This window comes from Gymnodraco acuticeps, unplaced genomic scaffold (assembly GCF_902827175.1).
Source record: "Gymnodraco acuticeps unplaced genomic scaffold, fGymAcu1.1, whole genome shotgun sequence".
Classification (NCBI taxonomy): domain Eukaryota; kingdom Metazoa; phylum Chordata; class Actinopteri; order Perciformes; family Bathydraconidae; genus Gymnodraco; species Gymnodraco acuticeps.
The window spans coordinates 1,770,788-1,789,821 of NW_022991632.1; the positions used below are offsets into that span (position 1 = coordinate 1,770,788).

At 40.4% G+C, this 19,034-nt stretch overlaps 1 protein-coding gene across 4 annotated transcripts in view; it reads right to left on the reverse strand.

Moving 5' to 3' along the window:
* ppp1r16b (protein phosphatase 1, regulatory subunit 16B) overlaps positions 1–18,633 on the reverse strand; it is a 104,011-nt gene extending 85,378 nt beyond the window's left edge. For 2 of the 4 annotated variants that reach the window (XM_034198342.1, XM_034198344.1), the window contains exon 1: positions 18,487–18,633. The gene's annotated coding sequence lies outside the window, so the exon portion shown is untranslated. Of the gene's footprint in view, positions 1–3,389; positions 3,687–3,769; positions 3,858–18,486 lie in introns of all 4 variants that reach the window. The other 2 variants (XM_034198345.1, XM_034198343.1) reach the window with 2 other exon arrangements.
* Between the last annotated feature and the right edge of the window lie 401 nt (positions 18,634–19,034).

The following is a 19,034-nucleotide window of genomic DNA, read 5'->3' on the forward strand; positions in this document are numbered from 1 at the left end:
GGGGCATAGGGGCAATATAGGGAACAATTTAAACAGTGGATTTTTTGATATATCAGCCGGGGTGAGACAAGACAAACCACAAATGGACTACAGAAGGACACATGGTACAGTTTATATTATTCTTCGTCTTTTTTCAATAACATATTTCAAAGGTTCTGGATTTGTTCTGTCTGTGAGCACATGTTATGTTGGTTTGGTTCTTCTGATAAAGGTGTGAATATCTAAATAATATACCAACATATGCTATTGTCATTAGTTGAGTCCCTGTTCTTCAAGCTAAGGCATTGCTAAATTAACAACTCTTGGCTTACAGAGTGGTAACATGAGACCGATTGTTATATATAAAATATATGTATTTTAATTTTATAATTTATTTATAATTTATTTTAAATATTAACAATATAATAAAATAAATGGAAATATATACACCGGCAAATATTTAATATAAATACCTTGTGTGTGTGTGTATAGCTATTGCTTTATCTGATTAATGTTATTTTCATATGAAAGTCCATGATTATAAGTATGCAGTATCATAACTACATATTTGATGTTTATAAAAAACCAAACCGTTTGAAAATTGGTTGAAAATTGAGCAAGCTATGGTTATTTAAATAGTAAACCATAATGTTATGAATGAGAGAACTGCCTGTAGCAAGATGGCGGCCAAGTGGCAACGTCGGTCTCCATTGGCCAGCAGCGCGGGTGAGTCATCTAGTGTGTATATATATCTATGGTTCTGAGCCCATAGCAATGGGACGTCCTTTCCTCCGGAGCGTCACGTGAAGCGACGTCCGTTTGTGAAGACGCTACACAGCTGATCGTCTGACAGCAGCCAGCTCTGTCCCTGTTATTTCCACACACACCCCCGCCTCTGTTAGTACACATTTACTGACACAAACATTTGTATCATCTGTTGTAGACCCAAATACATTAAATAAAATAAGAACTAATTCTCAAAAAAGATAAACGCCATTCTTAAAATATAAACGAAAAAAGCGATCATGAAAATGTTTCCAATAAATTAAGAAAATGATTTTTGACCACTTTGTTGTTCAGATATATCACATATGTGTAACTAAATGAAACATTAATTGAAACAAAACACGGTATAAACTGAGGAGTGAGTCCCGTGAGGTTCATGTATTTTCTTCACTCCGCTGGGAAACTGCTCTCATGTCAAGAAGCATGAGATCAGTGCATGCACTGCCTCGTCCAATCAGTGAGCGATACACAGTAAGGGGGCGGGGCGAGTGTCTGCGGATTTCATCGAAGGATGGTCTGGTGGTTCCTCGGTTATAGCTCCTCCATTATCGCTCCTCACTCCTCGGGGCAAAAATAAGGCCATTGGGACGCTACTCAAGATAGCACAGACAAATCAACTTCCGGTGAGACCGAGGAGCGAGGAAATGAAAAATAAGATAAATGAGAAGGGTCCTTAGAAAATACACAACCGGAAAAAATCTGCCACTTCCTTACAGAGCCCCTCCTCCAACACACACGAACGCGCACATGACCAATGAGGGCACGAGACAAGTTGTGCACAGATGGAAGGCTGACAGGCAGCTAGGCCATCCAGTTATTTTAGCCGGGCCGGCTCAGATGATTGGTCGTGCTTTTTAACAGTGCTACGGCTTCCACAGATGAATTTTTTTTCAAAAAGTGTGTTGTTATTGCAGCAATGCACCACTTCTCCATCTATCCGGTCAATAATCCAGCTCCCCACAGTCTGTTTGTCTGTCTTTCTTTCTCTATCGCATCTTCCAGCCCTCTCTTTTCCTTGGTGTCGACTAAGAGGACGTTTTTATTCTGTCTGGATTACTTGTCCTAGTTGGCACCTGGTGTTGAGAGAATGTATTTCCTCCGGTGGAGCCTTGATTTAAAGCACTCAGGTCAACGTGATTCTGGGTCATTGTCTCCCCTGTCGTCATGAACCAGGGCAGAGGTAGACAGCCGCCTGCATGTCGACAAACGCTCGGTGTTGCTACAGGATGTCGCAAATATCCAGCTGCATCTAAAGCTGAAGCAAGGAGCATCAACACTTTAATGGTGCCCGAAGTAATACAATATTCCACACATTAAACATGTATAAACTCAACTCCGCTGATTATTATAATAACGGCATTAGTTATGTCTACATAAGCTGTTTACTTGATGATTGTAAATACTGAGACTGTAATCTTGCAGTAAATATTAAATTCCCTGCCAGGACTAATCCTGCAGGGCCTACTGACCAACATGTAAGTGAGCAACATATCAATCACTGCTACACAACCGTGCTGGCCCTACAGTCATGCAAAGTCCACATAATAATTCCTGTTATTCACGGTTGTACTTCGGCCTGCCTGACACAGCAGGGTCAACACCTCTCCAGAACCAACAGTCCCACCATTGTACTGCCTGCAATCCAGTATTTAGCCAAGCTGGACAAAAGAACTCATCTGAGAGGAAAAGTGTGTGACGTAGTGGTCATTTAAAGCATGCATGCAAATCCTGGGAGGAAGGAAGGATCTAACCAACAAAGCAGTTGATTTAAAGACTTTTTATTTTATTGAAGTACTTGTGATAGAGCCAACATGTTCAGACTTCTTTAAAAAGACTGCAGGATCAAAGTCATACTGCTATTTAATGATGTTCTAAGGGCAGTACAGTACCTTCAAGTAGCAGCAGTTTCTATGTTGCTACTTACTACTTCATTATTTAAAGAATCTGCAATGACACTACAACAAACGTACAAAAATTAAATGTTTTCATTTAGCTTGTTTCAACATTTTCTAGAAAAAACATCTTGTCCTGCTTCTACTGTACATCTTGTTTACGTGTTTGTGAGAGAAATATAACAGTGTCTAGGAGGGAAATATTCAAGAAGGGTGCACAATTAGTTCAATTGAAAATAATGAAAATATAAAATTATAAATTATTAAATCTAAATGGACAAGGAAACTTACAAAAGTACAAACATGCTCAGTCTCAAATGTTATAATTAAGCAATAGCTCACGACAGGCCGTGGTATATGGCCATTATATCACAGTTAAGGGGCGTGGACAACCCCCTTAACTGTGATATAATGGTCATATATCACGGCCTGAAGTGAGCTATTGCTTTTATAAAACGGTTAATAAGTGTGGCGATATGAAAGAAAAATACACACTCTAATTTAAATAGTTGTTATTATTAAATAATGATGTTCAAAATAAAATAGTCCCTCCGTTGCCTTCTGCACAAAACATAGTGCGAGGTGGTTGCTATGCAACAACACTAACAGCTAGCGAACATATTAGACAGACAGCGTTGATCGGTTATTTGGCTATTTATTTACATTAATTTGTATGTTGCCGTTTATTGTGCACCCACTGAAAAACTGTGCAGCATCCGTAGAATGGCTTACAAGGTTACTTAGGTACTAGGCTGAGGATGTACTCGGCTGTTGCTGGGCGTGGAGAGAATATTGCTCCATTTTCTCCGGTCTGCGAGATTCGGCTTCCAGTAGCTCTGGAGAGAGCTTTCACACCTGTGGCCACTAACGGTCATGATTTCTCTGCTTTCAAGACCCGCATCAGAAAGCTTCTGAATGGTGGTACTGCAGAGGCAGTGGTTGGTGTATTTCTGCTGTGTTCCTGCTTGCTTGCACATTCTAGGCAACATTGTCGAAAGGTGATTCACGCCCATTGGCTCTCGAGTGCACCTGTAACAAAGCAAATGTGAGTTTTAGTAGCTATCCTAAACTAGCCTAATCTATTAAAATAATATGCACTACACATCATTTACCAAACATTGTCGACATCGCAGTTCACTTGTCTTCTTGGGTGTAGATAAAAGGCAGGTGCGTCCGGGGGTAGGAGGGAGATGTATTTTTCTAACGAAGAAACGGGGCAGAGAGGATCACCAGGCAGTTCACACATAAATCCCCTTGTGCTCTCTTTATTTCTCGCCTGCGGGTCGTTGTGGTTTTTTGTGTGCTCATTGAACGTCAGCGTTGCATACTTAAGCCCGTTTTCGTCTGTTTTGGTGGTGAAAGACGAGGGTTTGAGCTGCCGATTACCCTCATTTCCCCTGCGTCCAAAGTGCAGTTGAACGTCAAACCACACCTTGTTTACTAGCCCCTCCGGAGTTTTTGGATCAAGTACTTGCTTGATAGCTTTGAAGTCATCTTCTGTTATGGAAGAGTGATGGACTGAAGTGTCAACACATTGTTGCAAGTTGTGAACTCGGTGTCTTTGAGGAGGGACCAGGACAGACTGAGTGGTGGGATTTATGTGCCGGTTGAGTCCAGCACGTAGACCAATATAGCTGCTCAGGCCATATAGTTCGCCTTTACCGTTTCTGACAGTTGCATAAAAATATCTCAAGATGTTATTGAGCTGCGGTTTTGTCGACGTCTGAAAGTCTATGACCACAGAATTATCCTGACACCAGTCTTCAAAGCACTTAACTGCCCATTTTGTTTGCTTCACAGTTCATTTCGATTTTTTTCTAGTTGGTCTACCTGCTCATCACATAGCTCTGCATGTCGTCGTTTAGCAGGGGGCTTTTTTTCTGGAGATAGACACTCCTCCTCAAGCCACTCCTCCATAGTAAGACCACCCCGGAGGTCGAAGTTAATCTTAAATGTTTCCATGTTATGCTTTGTAAGTTTGTTTCATAACGGAAGAAATGTAAATATATTTATAAAAGGACAAGTCAAATCAAGCAATCTGATTGGTCGATAGCGTTTTTGCGGACCTCTTTGATTACAGATTTGAAAACATCGTTGCTTGCTTTAAAAGTAGCACAATTCATTATGTCAAACCTTGGAAAGTATCTAGATATCCCTGCCCTAATGCCAAAGGAACTGCACACTGAATATGTTTTGCCGTTTGATGTCTATGTCTGGACCGCTGCGTAAAAACAAGGGTTTCTGCCCGTTACTTCTCCGCTGTTTTCTTGTCCCAGTTTGAAAAGCAAACTGCAGGCAGTTTGCTTTTCAGCCCAACTGTATACTGTTTTTCTCAGACGCGGAGGGATACTGACTTGTTGTGAAAAGTAACGTACAATTCTACCCGTGGTATACGCTCAGTATATCACGGCTAAGAACCAATCAGATTGCTTGATTTGACGTGTCCGTTTTAAGCAAGATATACAATGTCTACAACTATTTGTATTCCTTTTGTAGGTTATTGTGCTCTCATATTGGATTCTGAGGAGAGGTTTTCTATCTGCATTCTCATTTATATTTGTTCACAATAAGTCTGCATAGCAATAGTATCTGCCCACAATGAAAATGTTGTAAGGAAAGGCAAGTAAATAAAAAATAAAAACACGCTCAAATAGCCACATGAAAAGCACATCCAATCACATGGGATGTTAACCAAGTTAATGTAGTCTTTGTTTCACTTTTCTGGAACATTTCCTTTTTACAAACCCACCATTTTGGCTGTGGGTAGACAAACATGTTTTATATGTTTAGCTTTCTTAAAATTAGACACAAACTGGAACAAAATGGTTTACATTTTCTGAATAGTTATTTTATCTAGACCTTTTTTTTGTAGCAGAGTCCCAAAAATATGTCAACTGACACAAACATAGAGAAACTTTTTCCATTCCTGAAAAAGCCCCCAGTGTCAGCAGCAGGTCAGAGGCAGGCCGAAGCCTCAGATTACCAGCAGACAGCGTGTAAACTCAAAGACTTAGATCACTGTCTCTCTCCACAACTCGGGAGCTTCTTGTATATCTATGCTAGCTGGGACACATTTCTTTTAGGAGCCTTTCAAATCAATTCAAATTGTATTTCGCCTGTATTTTGTCAGGCAATCTACAAAAGGAGATATGGCTCAAACAGAACACAGCATAACAAAGATCTACCATGAAACCCAAGAAGACCAAACAGATAATCAATTATTACCATTTTTTTTAGGTAAGGGCATTTTTAAGCAAAGTACTATTCAAAAGTTTTACCAGGATTGATTCTTTTAATGACTACCTCATTAATAGACTACTCATTACAGCTTCAAATTAATGTAATTCCTGATAAAACATTTGAAAACATGTTTCTATATTAAATCATCTATTGGTAACATCCATGTTTCCTCACGTGAAGTCTTCTCCTTTAATGACTCCTTTGATCACTGCAATAATATGAAACTAGCAGACTCACTTCCTCTCTGTGCTCACACGTCTAGATGATAAAATCAACAAGGACTGACTTATAAGACAAAGCACTAGTTGTCAAGATTCCCCAGGGTTTACCATGCATTACCTTGTCTCACAAACGACACACCATCTCTAGCACATGTGTTGCATATTCTATTAAACACAGACATTAAGACATGACCAACTGTTTCCATATACAGTAGAAGAGCTTTGTGTGAACTCCTGAACTATTGTGAAACTCTTTCCCAGATCATTCAAGCAGAAACGTTGCAGATTTCCTTTGTGTAAGCAGCTAAAATATTCACCTCTAGACTCATTCATTTGTATTTCTGCCTAATAATCCATTAGTGTAACTTTGAAGGACTATGATTCATCTCTCGTCACCAGCAGGCACTCTGCAGTAAAGACTCATAGTAGTGATGGGAATTCCGGCTCTTCTTGGTGAGCCGGATCATTTGGCTCGGCTCACCAAGAAGAGCCGGCTCTTTCGGCTCCCAAACGGCTCTTCAGTTTACCACATATTATACCTTTTAATTAAATCAAATGTAGCCCTGTTTTGACTAATGAATGATGTATATGTGTACACATATATCACTTAAATTATTCAACACATCCTTTGAGTAGGAGTAGCAGTAGATCCTGCATTTTAGCCATGCCTCATTTCGCTCTATTTGCTCTTTCCAGCGCTGTTTTTGCAGGGGCTAATTCTGTGAGCTGCAGCTGACCACGCCCCCCTGCAGGAGAGGGGAGCGTGCTCTGAGATCAGCTGCTGGGCTGTCAGAAGAGGGGGAGAAAAAGAGATCTCTTTCCTCCGTGTTTTATTCTTATAGAAGTAAGAAGAGAAGTAACGGGGCAGAAACCCTCCTTTTTACGCAGCGGCCCAGACATAGACATCAAACCTGCGACACATATTCAGTGTGCAGTTACTTTGGCACCATTAGGGCAGGGATATCTAGATACTTTCCAAGGTTTGACATAATGAATTGTGCTACTTTTAAAGCAAGCAACGATGTTTTCAAATCTGTAATCAAAAAGCTCCTCAAAAACACTATCGAAGCAGTTCCTGCCGTTGCTACGCTAGTTCAAACAGCAACAACGGACTATTTTTCTTAGCGGATGCATGTCAATTTAAATAAATACAACTATTTTTTAAATCAATAAAATCATTTTCTAAATCCATAAAAGCATTTAAATTAATATTGGGAGTCATGTCGTTACTTTGTTGAGAATGTGGCCATGTGTAATAAGCGGGATGATGTTCACAGTGCACATTGCATAATGTGCCTTCATGCCGATCTAGATCCCTCCGCAAAAACAAAAAAAAAACCGGCTCGTTCGCGGGCGCGAGCCGGCTCCCGTCGTTCACTTAAAAGAGCCGGCTCTTTGAGCCGGCTCGTTCGCGACCGACACATCACTAACTCATAGGCTGCCATGTCCAGAAAGTAGTTTATTTTCTTTTAACTCTGCTTTGATGTTATGCAAGTCTGTACTGTCCATTTTATGTTCCTCTCAGTTATTGGTGGTAGCTCATTATATTCCTTTTTTGAATAAATGGACTGCTTTTGTTCCAGTAGCCCACCATTAGATGTTTGCATCAGCAGGTCTGGGTCAGGGATCCCAACCTTTTCTGATATGACACTGATCCTTACTGCAAGTCATTTTGAATTGGACAAATGTCTGAACTTTTTGTTGTCTGCAGATTTTTCTTTATTTAACAAACAAACACAGTCTCTTGGCCTGTAGCCTGTCTGCACAACAGCAGCAGCCAATGTTTAAGGCCCGCTGTCCTGTCCCGGTCCTGGGTGGGGTTATTCGTCCATCTGCTCTACACTGACATGAGTAATTCATGTTTATTTTAGACCAATCTATCTGTTTATTTATAAAAGGGTTTGAACACAGCACGCCCTGGCCTCCAGGTTCTAGATACCACCCCCGCTGAAGTTAGTTATCCACTCTCAATTAAATTCAGGAATATCCTGTTTTTGTTTTCTACATTGTTCTTCCTACTGTTTTTCTTCCTAAGTCTTCTTTTTTGCTGTCAGGAGTTCTGTCCCACAGTTGAGTCATTTTGCCGCCTAATGATGGTTTGAGTCTGAGGCTAAGACCCAGCCAGAGTAAGTAAACACGACTTAGACTCAGCCAGCCTGCCTGCAGTAAGTGTCACTTCTAATCCACTACTAAACCAAGATGGGTGCACTCTGATCCTGCACGATCCTGCAGCAAGGCCAGAGCCAGAGCTAACCATGTTGACTTCTCATTGTACTACACTGCAGAACAAAGATCTGTCTGTATGTGTTGGATTCAGAAAAGCCAAAGCTGACAAAATGTATGAGAGTAGAGTTGATCTCTACAGTCTGCTCTTACAACCAGATAAGTTCATATAAAAAAGGGACGGTCAAATATAAAAGGCTCACTGGTTATGGGTTTTATGATAGTGTAACAAAAGGACAGTGATTTATTTTCTGTACAAATATATTGAAATATGTAAAAACACTGGAATAACCACAAGATGATGACAACGTTACTGTTTCTCCCTCATGTCCAGGTTGTGGTAGACTGTTAGCTTTGGTTGATTTATAAATTGATCCAGAATGATTGTGATTGTTGGTGTGCTGTGCATGATATCAACACACTCCATGTATCCAGTATCCAGGATGTGTGTGTTACTTGCACATTCTGCGATAAAGCTGAAATGTTTGCTACTTTCTTTAGGTCCATTAATTTCTTATCTAATGTAGTTTCACACTTAGTTTGAATCTGGGACAGTTAAGGATTCAAGTACTAAAAGTTCCATTAATGCAGTGGTTCTCAAAGTGGGGGGCGCGCCGCCCCTGGTGGGCGCAGAGGCATGCCAGGGGGGGCGCGAGAGACCAGGAGGAAAAATGGTAATACAAAAAAAAAAAAAAAGATTTTAAAAAAAAAATCATAATTTGAAAAATTATTGATTAGAAAATAATATGATACAGTACTATTACGTCTGGGTCTCTGTGTTTCATTAAAGCTTGTGTGTGTGTGTGTGTGTGTGTGTGTGTGTGTGTGTGTGTGTGTGTGTGTGTGTGTGTGTGTGTGTGTGTGTGTGTGTGTGTTGTGTGTGTGTGGTGTGTGTGTGTGTGTGTGTGTGTGTGTGTGTGTGTGTGTAACGAGCCATTTTGTATGCGCGAGAGAGAGAGCACACCAGTACTGGAGATCGTTGTTGTTAGCTTCTGGTGCTAGCGAGCTACGCTAACAGATATAAGGAGTTTTTTCAACAACAAAGTGGAGGAGAGTCCTCTCCTGCCAGACTGAGAGACTCAGTGAGCTAAAGGACTCTCAGTGTCATCTCAGTGGGTCTCAAACGTTTTGGTCACCATTAATGTAAACAATTATTTCCGAGGCACACGTTTATATGATCATTATAGTTATACAAAAATAAGAGAATACATGAAAAACAGGTATGAAATACTATAATTAAAAAAAGAATAAAGTTTAAAAGGGTGAAAATATCCATAAAGAAAAAGTAAATCTGTTTACAGTTCTGTTTCATCTGGGTGTTGAGAGATGTATCCATAGATCTCTTATTTTGCTCTCAAAGTGCACCAGATTGATGCTTTTAACTTCAATATTTAAAAATAAATCTTCCCGGGGAAGCTTGCCCCCGAGAAGACACCACACCACCTATAAAAATAGCACTTTACCCCTGCTTACACCTATATGCCGTGAGCTGATTATCGAGCCTTCATTGTAACAGTCACACTGTGTATTTGCGTGGGGAGTGTTTGCAGTAGAACATTCCTCTAGCGCCCGGTCCCATTAATGGGAAACCCTAAATGTTTGAGCACCCTCTATGAAACGTCAAGCTAACCCCACAGCACCCCAAAATAAATCTCTGGCGCCGCCACTGAGCCTGACTATTTGTGTTGGGGGGGCTCGACTTTTTTTTTTTCTCCAAAGGGGGGGCCTGACAGAAAAAGTTTGAGAACCACTGCATTAATGTCATGCAATAAAGAGGGAAAGTGCTGTTCGCAGTGATTGCCTCATGGTCTGCTGCAATCCAATCACCATGCTTCCTTCTCCAATGCCATATTCCATACATGGCACAATAGAAAAAAGCGACAACAAAAAAGTAGCAAAGTTCATGGAAGCTACCGACTACCGCTGCACCGACATGAGCCGCCGTAGCCATGGCAACAGTTGCCCCAATATATGAACCAAGTGACTAAGAAAGAAATCAGATCTTGGTATATTGTGGTTCGTTTAGTGAGCGAGCAAAATGCAACCGGTGGAGAAAAATATGTGTGTATATCAAATTATTAGTTATAGCACTGCTGGCAAGAAAGGCTTCACTGAGCATGAAATACCATGGAGGCCTTTTTGATGCCACACAATATTATCTTCCAAATGGGGTAGTGAAAGTAGTTTTTATTTACTTCTTTGTGCTCCCTTTAGACTTCCACATATCGCACCACTAACATAGAATCGGAGGATGAAACCCTGTTTAACTGTCACACATGCAGAGCACACAGCACACACAGTGAAATGTGGTCTCTGCTTTTAACCCATCATAGTACCAGTAGGGCTGCTCGATTATGGCAAATATTATAATCTCGATTATAATTGATATCACGATTATTAAAAACGATTATCCATTTACTTTGAAAACATCAATTTATTGGAGAAATTTTTTTTGAACAGTATGTTTTAAACAGTTCAATCCTGAACTTTAAGTATAATTCAACTGAAAAACCAATAATAAGAAAATAATAAAAAAAGTAATAATAATAATAAAAAGATAATCGTTTTATTTCGATTACGTTGTTTTCGTAATCGGTGCAAGCCATAATCGTAATTGCGATTAAAATACGATTAATTGAGCAGCCCTAAGTACCAGTAGCAGTGGGCAGCCGAGCGAGCTACCACCGGACAACCTGTACACAACTGTTTTCCAATAATAATTCAAACAAACCTTAAATGGTAATAACAGTAAATAAAGCAGTGTTGCAGGGAGGTGGAAGAAGCACATCTCAGGTTTAGATTTAAATTAACTTGTGAAAATAGAAGCTTAATTTGACATTTCCAAACTATCTCCAGTTGGTGGTGTGTTGATTGCATTGGAAGTATTTAATAGAATCAACCTAACAGGTTATGTAAAAAAATATTGTTTCTGAGATTTTAGTTTTGGGATCAAGATTGCTGCTTTCTCATCAAAATCTGGAGTACGGTCTGTTTTTCTCTAAAGTGGTCAATAATGATTTTATAGATATCCTGCTGACAAACAAACAGGATAGAAATACCATCACTTCCTTAGTGGAGGTAATTAGATAGATGGACTGAAACCCAGCTGGGACTTTGACTCAGAGCCGGGAAAAATGTAATGGTAATGGCACGGGCTGGCGAGCTACTTTAAAAAAGAAGAAAACATACAGAGATGTGCCATAGTTGCAACAAGCAGATGTGGCGGCGCTTTTGTACGGATTTCGATGCACATCTTTTGATCTTTTCGTGCTTAGTGCAGTCGCTAACCAAAGTTTGGCAAGGAGGACCAGGATTGGAGGTTTTGGCAGAACGGCTAATCCAAATATCTTCACAAGCAGCACTGCACGTGCACACCCTAATGTCCTCAACAACACACACACCAAGCCTGAAGAAGGGTCAATCCAATGGTTGGTGAGATGACTCAAACGACTGTCTTTATAGTATGAAGCTGCAACTCGTGCCGATCAGTTTACATAACAGCATCATGTCTAGACACTTAAAACATTTGCTCTCTTCTGAGGACTTCTCAAAGTAAGCTTTCAGACAAACTTCTGCTCACTTGTCATCACTATTTATAAAACAGATACAGCTGGTCACACTTCAAAGGAATCACACACTCAAGAAATCAGAGTGAAAGGAGCATTAGTTCTCATTGGTTTATAAAACTTTGAAACCTTAATGGGAAAAACATTAGTGGTTAACAGAGCATGGTATGTGTGTGTGAGCAGTTTGAGTGTGTACTGAGGATTTTCAAGCACAGCGAGCCATCGTCAAAAAAGGGCAAAAAATGACAATTGAGTACGCGCACACACACACATATACACAAAGCTATATGCAGCCATGGCGCTACCAGGCACAACCAAGCACCACACTGCGCAGTCAATTGTAGACCATTGGTTGGAAGGTGCAGACATTGAAGGAAGACAGAGCAAACCAGACATTAAAAGCCCCATCTCAAAAAGCAGAGGCAGAATTACACACACACACACACACACACACACACACACACACACACACACACACACACACACACACACACACACAACACACACACACACACACACACACACAACACACACACACACACACAACACACACACACACACACACACACACACACACACACACACACACACACACACACACACACACACACACCACACACACACCACACACACACACACACACACACCACACACACATCACACACACACACACACACACACACACACACACACACACAGTCTATTGCAGCAGCACTTTCAATGTTGGCTGAATTTGGCCTTTGAAGTTCCCCAGCTGTGTTCGTCTAATCTAAAAGGCATTTTGCCCATCAGGATAGCAGAATAAAAGCATGATTCTTTATGGCTGAGTTATATTTTTGGAAGTTATAGACTTTATGAAGAACAGTTGGAAAGCAATAAGGAGACATTCTTCAGTTAACTGAGATAAGACACAAGAAAATCCCAGAATGTCATGTACATATGAGAATCATGTGCTGAATTCTTACTGGACCACAGAGAGGCTTGCTTGTGTGCGTTCCACAACAATGTGAGGAAAAAACCTTCACAATGCCACCCTCGGTCAAAGGCCTTCTTGAACACTGAGTGCAGACCACAAACTATATGAGCATATACTTCCTGTTCACAACACTCTGCTGACTCTGATTGGTGGGTCTGCATGAGATGTTGGGCTTTAACTGTGAAACATGTAATGAGCTACCAATACAGCACAGGGTCACCAAAAGGGATGTAAAAACACTGAGTCATAATAGAACACTCTATATGCAAAAAAGCCTACAAATGTATGTGTTTACAGTTTTACTGTTGCTTTAACTGCAACAACACAGTGCACTTCATGTAGGTCAGGGCAAAAACACAGATAAGTGAAGACAGGGTGTTCCAAAATGTTTACTGAACAAATGTAAAATGAACTAAGAAAAAAGTCTAATGTTTTGGCTAACTTAAGACAAGTTGAAAACATATTCAAGGATACTAAAAGTCTCTGTATCTGGTTACACCAGGAAGGGGCATAGCATAATTCATTCATTCACTCGGCATGATTGTAGGAGTTGAATTGAGTTATTGAGTGGGTGTTAAAGGACAAGTGTAATGAGTGGCGTTTTACGTCTGAGTGGGTTTAGAGATTCTATAATGGCAACTAATGATGGTTTTCATTATTGATTAATCATTTGTTCAATACAATGTCAGGAAAATGTGACAATAAATATATCATATATCACAATACTCTGGAAACCAGGTGTTCAGCAAAGGAACTTCATAAAAGCCAATTTGTTCACTGATATTAACTTAAACTAACTTGTAATTTAAAACATTACATTTCCCTTATTAGACATATGTTGTATAACATACTGGTGGTGTGGTTGACGTCCTAGAAAAATAGAAGAACCTTCTGGAGCCATACAAAAGTTTGTAATCCTTCGATTATTTTTAAAACCTTAATCCCCAAATGTGGATATACCTGGTAACTTGATATTAACCATTTGCAAATAAGAGCCCCACAAATAAACACAGAGACATAGCAGTGTTCAAATGGGAAATCATTATGATGAAGCTGTTCTCTCTGTTTTTGGTTTTATCCTCGCAGTGCATAGTCACAGGAGGGGCTCAGATATCCCAGCATGCATTAGGCAGCAGGGATCCACCATTATGTCCACTGATCACTTAAGCATTTACAAAAAGCCCCAAATAAAACAATCTGAAGTGAAATTGTATTTGACATGCCCACTGGTTTTAATTTAGTTTCAATTTGTCTCGCACTAGATCCAGATACAAGCTCAAGCAAACATTCTTGTTTTAATAACTTGATTTTGATTTGAAAAATGCTAATGCTCTCTAATGGTTTTACTGAAAAATGTGTGTTAAATCAAATGCATTTGACCAATTTCCAAACAACTCTGAAGACAAACACAAATATTCAAACCCATATACACTGAGGGACAACCAACAGGTGTGCATTTAAAAAAAAACTTGAATACAAAAAGGTCAAGAGACAGGGCCGTGGACTTTAAACGCCTTTAAGTAGCCTTGATAGCTGCCCTGAGATTTGCCTGCCTCCGTATTAAGACCTCAGATTAGCAGTTGGTGCCTGGTTGGTAGCTGTAATCAGAATCCTGATCTAGTATAATCTCTTTTTGATAGTAATCAAGCTCACTGGTTTCAGGCGCAGCTCAGAGAAGACATCTTAAGCAGCAGGGGGTCAAGAAAAACAGATTTCCAATTCAAACATGAGACTCCAAAAATGTAATTTGAAAACTTGTGTGTGGTGGTTGTGTGTCTGTGATGACTTGCTTTAATGCGAGTCAGAAACGGCGCCCAGCTCCACTCAGAGTTGTGTTTAAGGATGAAGTGAAGCCGGTGTCTCTTAGGGTGCCTCCTGGGCCGCTTCTCTTTCAATATTTTATGAGCAACAGCCAAATCACCGTGTCGGAATAATTAAGCATCAGTTAGGGTACAAAACTAGAGAGAATATATTATGGAGGCAGCTCATCAGCGGAGAGGGAGTACTGACGGAGAGCAGTGGGGCTCCTCAGAAATCAGAGGCAGCTCACTCAGAGGAATCTCATTTTGCCATTACACTATACAGCCTGATGATTTATTGTCTGAAATACCAGAGGAACTGTTGGCTGTAATGCGGAGAAGGGAATTCATAATGTTGCTAATATGTTGTTTATGAGTGTGCATTAGGTCCAAACAATTAATGCAAATTGCACATTATGTGAAGGCAGCTTAAGACATACCAATATTTGTTGATTTTGTAATAAGGTGCTAAGAGTCAAGCCAAACGTACCAAGTGTCTTGTAATCCACCAACAGTCCATCGAACTGGATTGGTATTGTAATTCTATTATCAATTATCTAATCTCATCAATGCGAAGTAAAAACATCAATACATATCACCATAAGGGAGCACTGGTCAAGCAGTGCAGATTCTATAAATAGAACTGCACTGTCTTTCCTTTTTGTGTCTGCTTTGAAGACACCTTGCACTTGCAAACATCACATGTCAAAGCTAAAACTTTAACAGTATATTCACCCCCGAGCCATGTGCATTCAACACAGCATTTATGTAAACAATCATTACAGTCTCAATGCGTGTCAGTGATGCAGACGTGCAGGTCGTTTTCAGGTACCTGCACGTTTTCTGTGTGTACGGTAGGTGGGTCTACAATAGGGGTGCCCAACCAGTCGATCGCGATCGACCGGAGATTCCCAGTCGATCGCGAGATGTGTCTAAAAAAAGAACAACAATATTCTGTTTTATCGTTAATGTCCTATAACAAAATCTTCCTGTGCCAGAATAATGCACTTGAACGCATCAAAGCTTTGTGATTGGCCGGCGTGATCCCATGTGTCGGGGCGTGGCTGGTGGGCAGTGGGCACTAGTTAACTGAGGTTGTCCGTGTCAACAGGAGTGACAGTCCGCACACACACAAGACCACAATTATGGCAGAAGCAAAAAAGCCCAAAATATATAATTTTCACTCCGAGTGGGAGGATGATTATTTTTGTATCTATTCCAATTCAAAGTCCATCTGTCTCATCTGCAATGCGAGCGTGGCTTTATCGAAGAAGGGGAATTTAGGAGCGGCATTTCAAAACAGTGCACAAACGCTACGAGACGGAACTCCCTCCTAATTCTGCCCTACGCTCCAAAAGGGGAGGGGCCTGAAAGGACAGCTAAATGCACAGCAGTCCATTTCCACCAGGCCCAACAACAAGAGCAAGGCTGCTACCAGAGCATCTTATCGTGTCAGTCACGTTCTTGCGAAACACATGAAGTCTTTCAAAGACGGCGAAGTTGTGAAAGAAGCATTCCTGGAGGCTGCCGGCGCGCTTTTGGGGGACACTAAAAATAACAGAAGCATTTCAACAGGTTTTTGATATAATAAAAACTCAAGTTAGATACCGTTATTAATCAGCTGTAAGTTTTAGTTTGTTTGAACTTATTCATTATAATTATTGTACAAAATGGTATAAGAATGCAAACTTAAATTGATTATAGTCTATTATCAATTCAGGTTAAGAAGCTAGTGTTGCTTGCATCCTATTTTAAAAAGGCATTTATTTTTATACTCTACTAAAATGCAACAAAAAAAGGGTTTGATTCTATTAATTTTGTCTTTTTTTATTTCACTTTGGCAACAGATTCCTGTGTAGCTTCAGATCTGAGTTGTCTTATTAGTAAGCCTAATTTATACTTTTGTAGCAACACTATGTTTATATAATGGCAAAGAAAGGGTTCAGAGTCTTTTCTTTTTTTCCTGTGTCATATGTGGCAGCACTGTTCAATGTTTCTTGAAAACATTACCCACTGTAGTATGTGACGTGTGAATAAACTCCAACTCTGTATCAACAACACTGTTGTGTAACTTCAGTTGAATACTTGTATGTGTGTAGATTAGAAAGAGGTAAGATAAAGGATCTGCAGTATTTTATGAAGTATTAATCGTACAAAGGTCAGTTTTATACAAGTAGAAGTGTGTATGTACCTGGTAGTAGGCTGTCAGTAATGGCTACGCCTCTCTATTTGGACTGGTAGATCTCGGCAGACTGGCAACTTTAAAAGTAGCTCTCGGTTCAAAAAAGGTTGGGCACCCCTGGTCTACATGAAGGCAGGTTGCACTGTGTCTCTCTCTAACAGCCACTTTCTAACGGGAGCTGACAGCCAGTGCAGATGCTGGGAGGAACAGCAGGAGAAGGTGCTTGGGATGTCTCCTCACATCAAACATTTAAAAGGCCAACACAATCAGACAGGGATGCCACCTACCGCCACAAAGTGTACATCTGGCACTAAGTGACACTAACAACGGGATGATGTATTCAGTCTTTTGTGTGAACATGAGGCAGTGACAGCAAGAGAAAGATCTTGTGAATGGTTCTGATCTCTTTATGGTACGAAAGGATCTTGTAGATGTTTAGCGGTGCTTAATCTGTATTATGGTGCTGATAATGTGATTGGTGAGGAAATAAAACATCATTGTGATAACTAATATCTTAGTCATCTATATGTTAACCTTTCTCCCTGTTAATTTTCATTGGAAACTGTATGTCTTTGAGTTTTGGACTCTTGGTCAGAAAAAGCGAGACAATTAAAGATATCTTAGACTGAATCAAATAATCAAATGTATTATTAGTTTCAGTACTTCACCTTAATTGCTGCTTCCGGTTTCTTGAATGGAAAGATTTTCTGTTTTGATATAATTCTATAACAAATATCAATGGATTTTGGACTGTTGGCCAATTAGCAAATAGTAATAATAATCGCTTTATCAATCAAACATGTCAAATATGATTGTTCTAGCATTTCCTGTGCAAAAATGTGCTGCTTTTTTGTTTTAAATCACTCTGAATTGAGTTATGGACGGTTGATTGGTCAAAACAAGCAAATGTTCACTATCTTTTAAGCAGTTAATCAAATTATTTAAATAGACACTACCCGAGAATGAGAATAAATGTTAGCAGTCCCAAACTCATCAGGTGATTCATGTAAACAAACCTATTTAGGGACATCACCTAAAACACTGTCAGATATGTAAATGGTTAAAGGTGTGCACACATTTTCCATTCAAAAGTTTAGACATTGCTACATCAGTTTACAAAATCTTAACATTTGCATCCTTGCTGAGCTCTCCTCGCTTCTGTAGCTCATACTCATAAAGTAGCAGCACTTTTAAAAGTAAATCCCTGCAGCTCTCAGCGGTTACAAACTACGTCCAAGTGGCCAAAGTATCTGCTGCAGAAATGCAGTAGCCGTAGTATGAAAAGCCATGTGAAACCTTACAGCGGTGTAATGGCAACATCCCGGGGAGGATGTTGAAGCCGCTCTGCTAATCTCACACCGGAGTTAAATTCACAAGTAGCGGAAGCGACGGTTTGCCCCGGTGTAATTGCACGTTATTGAGGCTTTTCGTTACCCTCGAAAGGCGGTAAAGTGAGCTAGCTAAAACTGCTCAAAGAGGAGCAGGAGTCGGGCATGCCTGTCCTCCTCTTCATGCCTGCCCCGCTTCCTCCTCCTCTACTGAGAAAAAAATCCCCTTTTCTTCCCCCTCGTTTAGTTTCAACCAGTAACGGTTCCCCCCTTAAACTAAATGTGAGCACTCACCTCTCTCCGGGTCGAGATGTTCACATGGAGGCGAGGGAAAAGCGGAAACCGGCAGATATCCTGGAGGTTTAAAGTTGTCCCGTTAGTAAAGACACAGCAGGGCTGAGGAGGAGAAAAGCTCAGTGTGTGTGACTGTGTGTGTTTGAGTGTGTGTCTGCAGTCTCTCTCACTCCTGGAGGGCGGGGCTGAGAGGGAGGAGGAGACTGAAGCGCACGGTGTTCATGGCAGGGGTGCACAAAGTGGGGCCCGAGACCGCCAGGGGTACCCAAAACCACCCACACAATTTCGTTTTTAAGAAATTGCATTTTCTTTGTTCAACATTTTGGGAAATACACCTTTTTCCAAATTGTATAACATATCTTCTTAAACTTTTAGTAAAGGCCAACTAGCTGCCCAAACAAAGTAGTCCTAGTACTGTTACATGCACTGCTTGAATCGGGAAAGAATACATGGTAATAACATTGCGACTTGCGACAGCATAATCTGTCTGTGCTCTCATGCTACAAGCTACTGCAGCTTTCATAGACCTACTGCAAAATGTGCCTGGA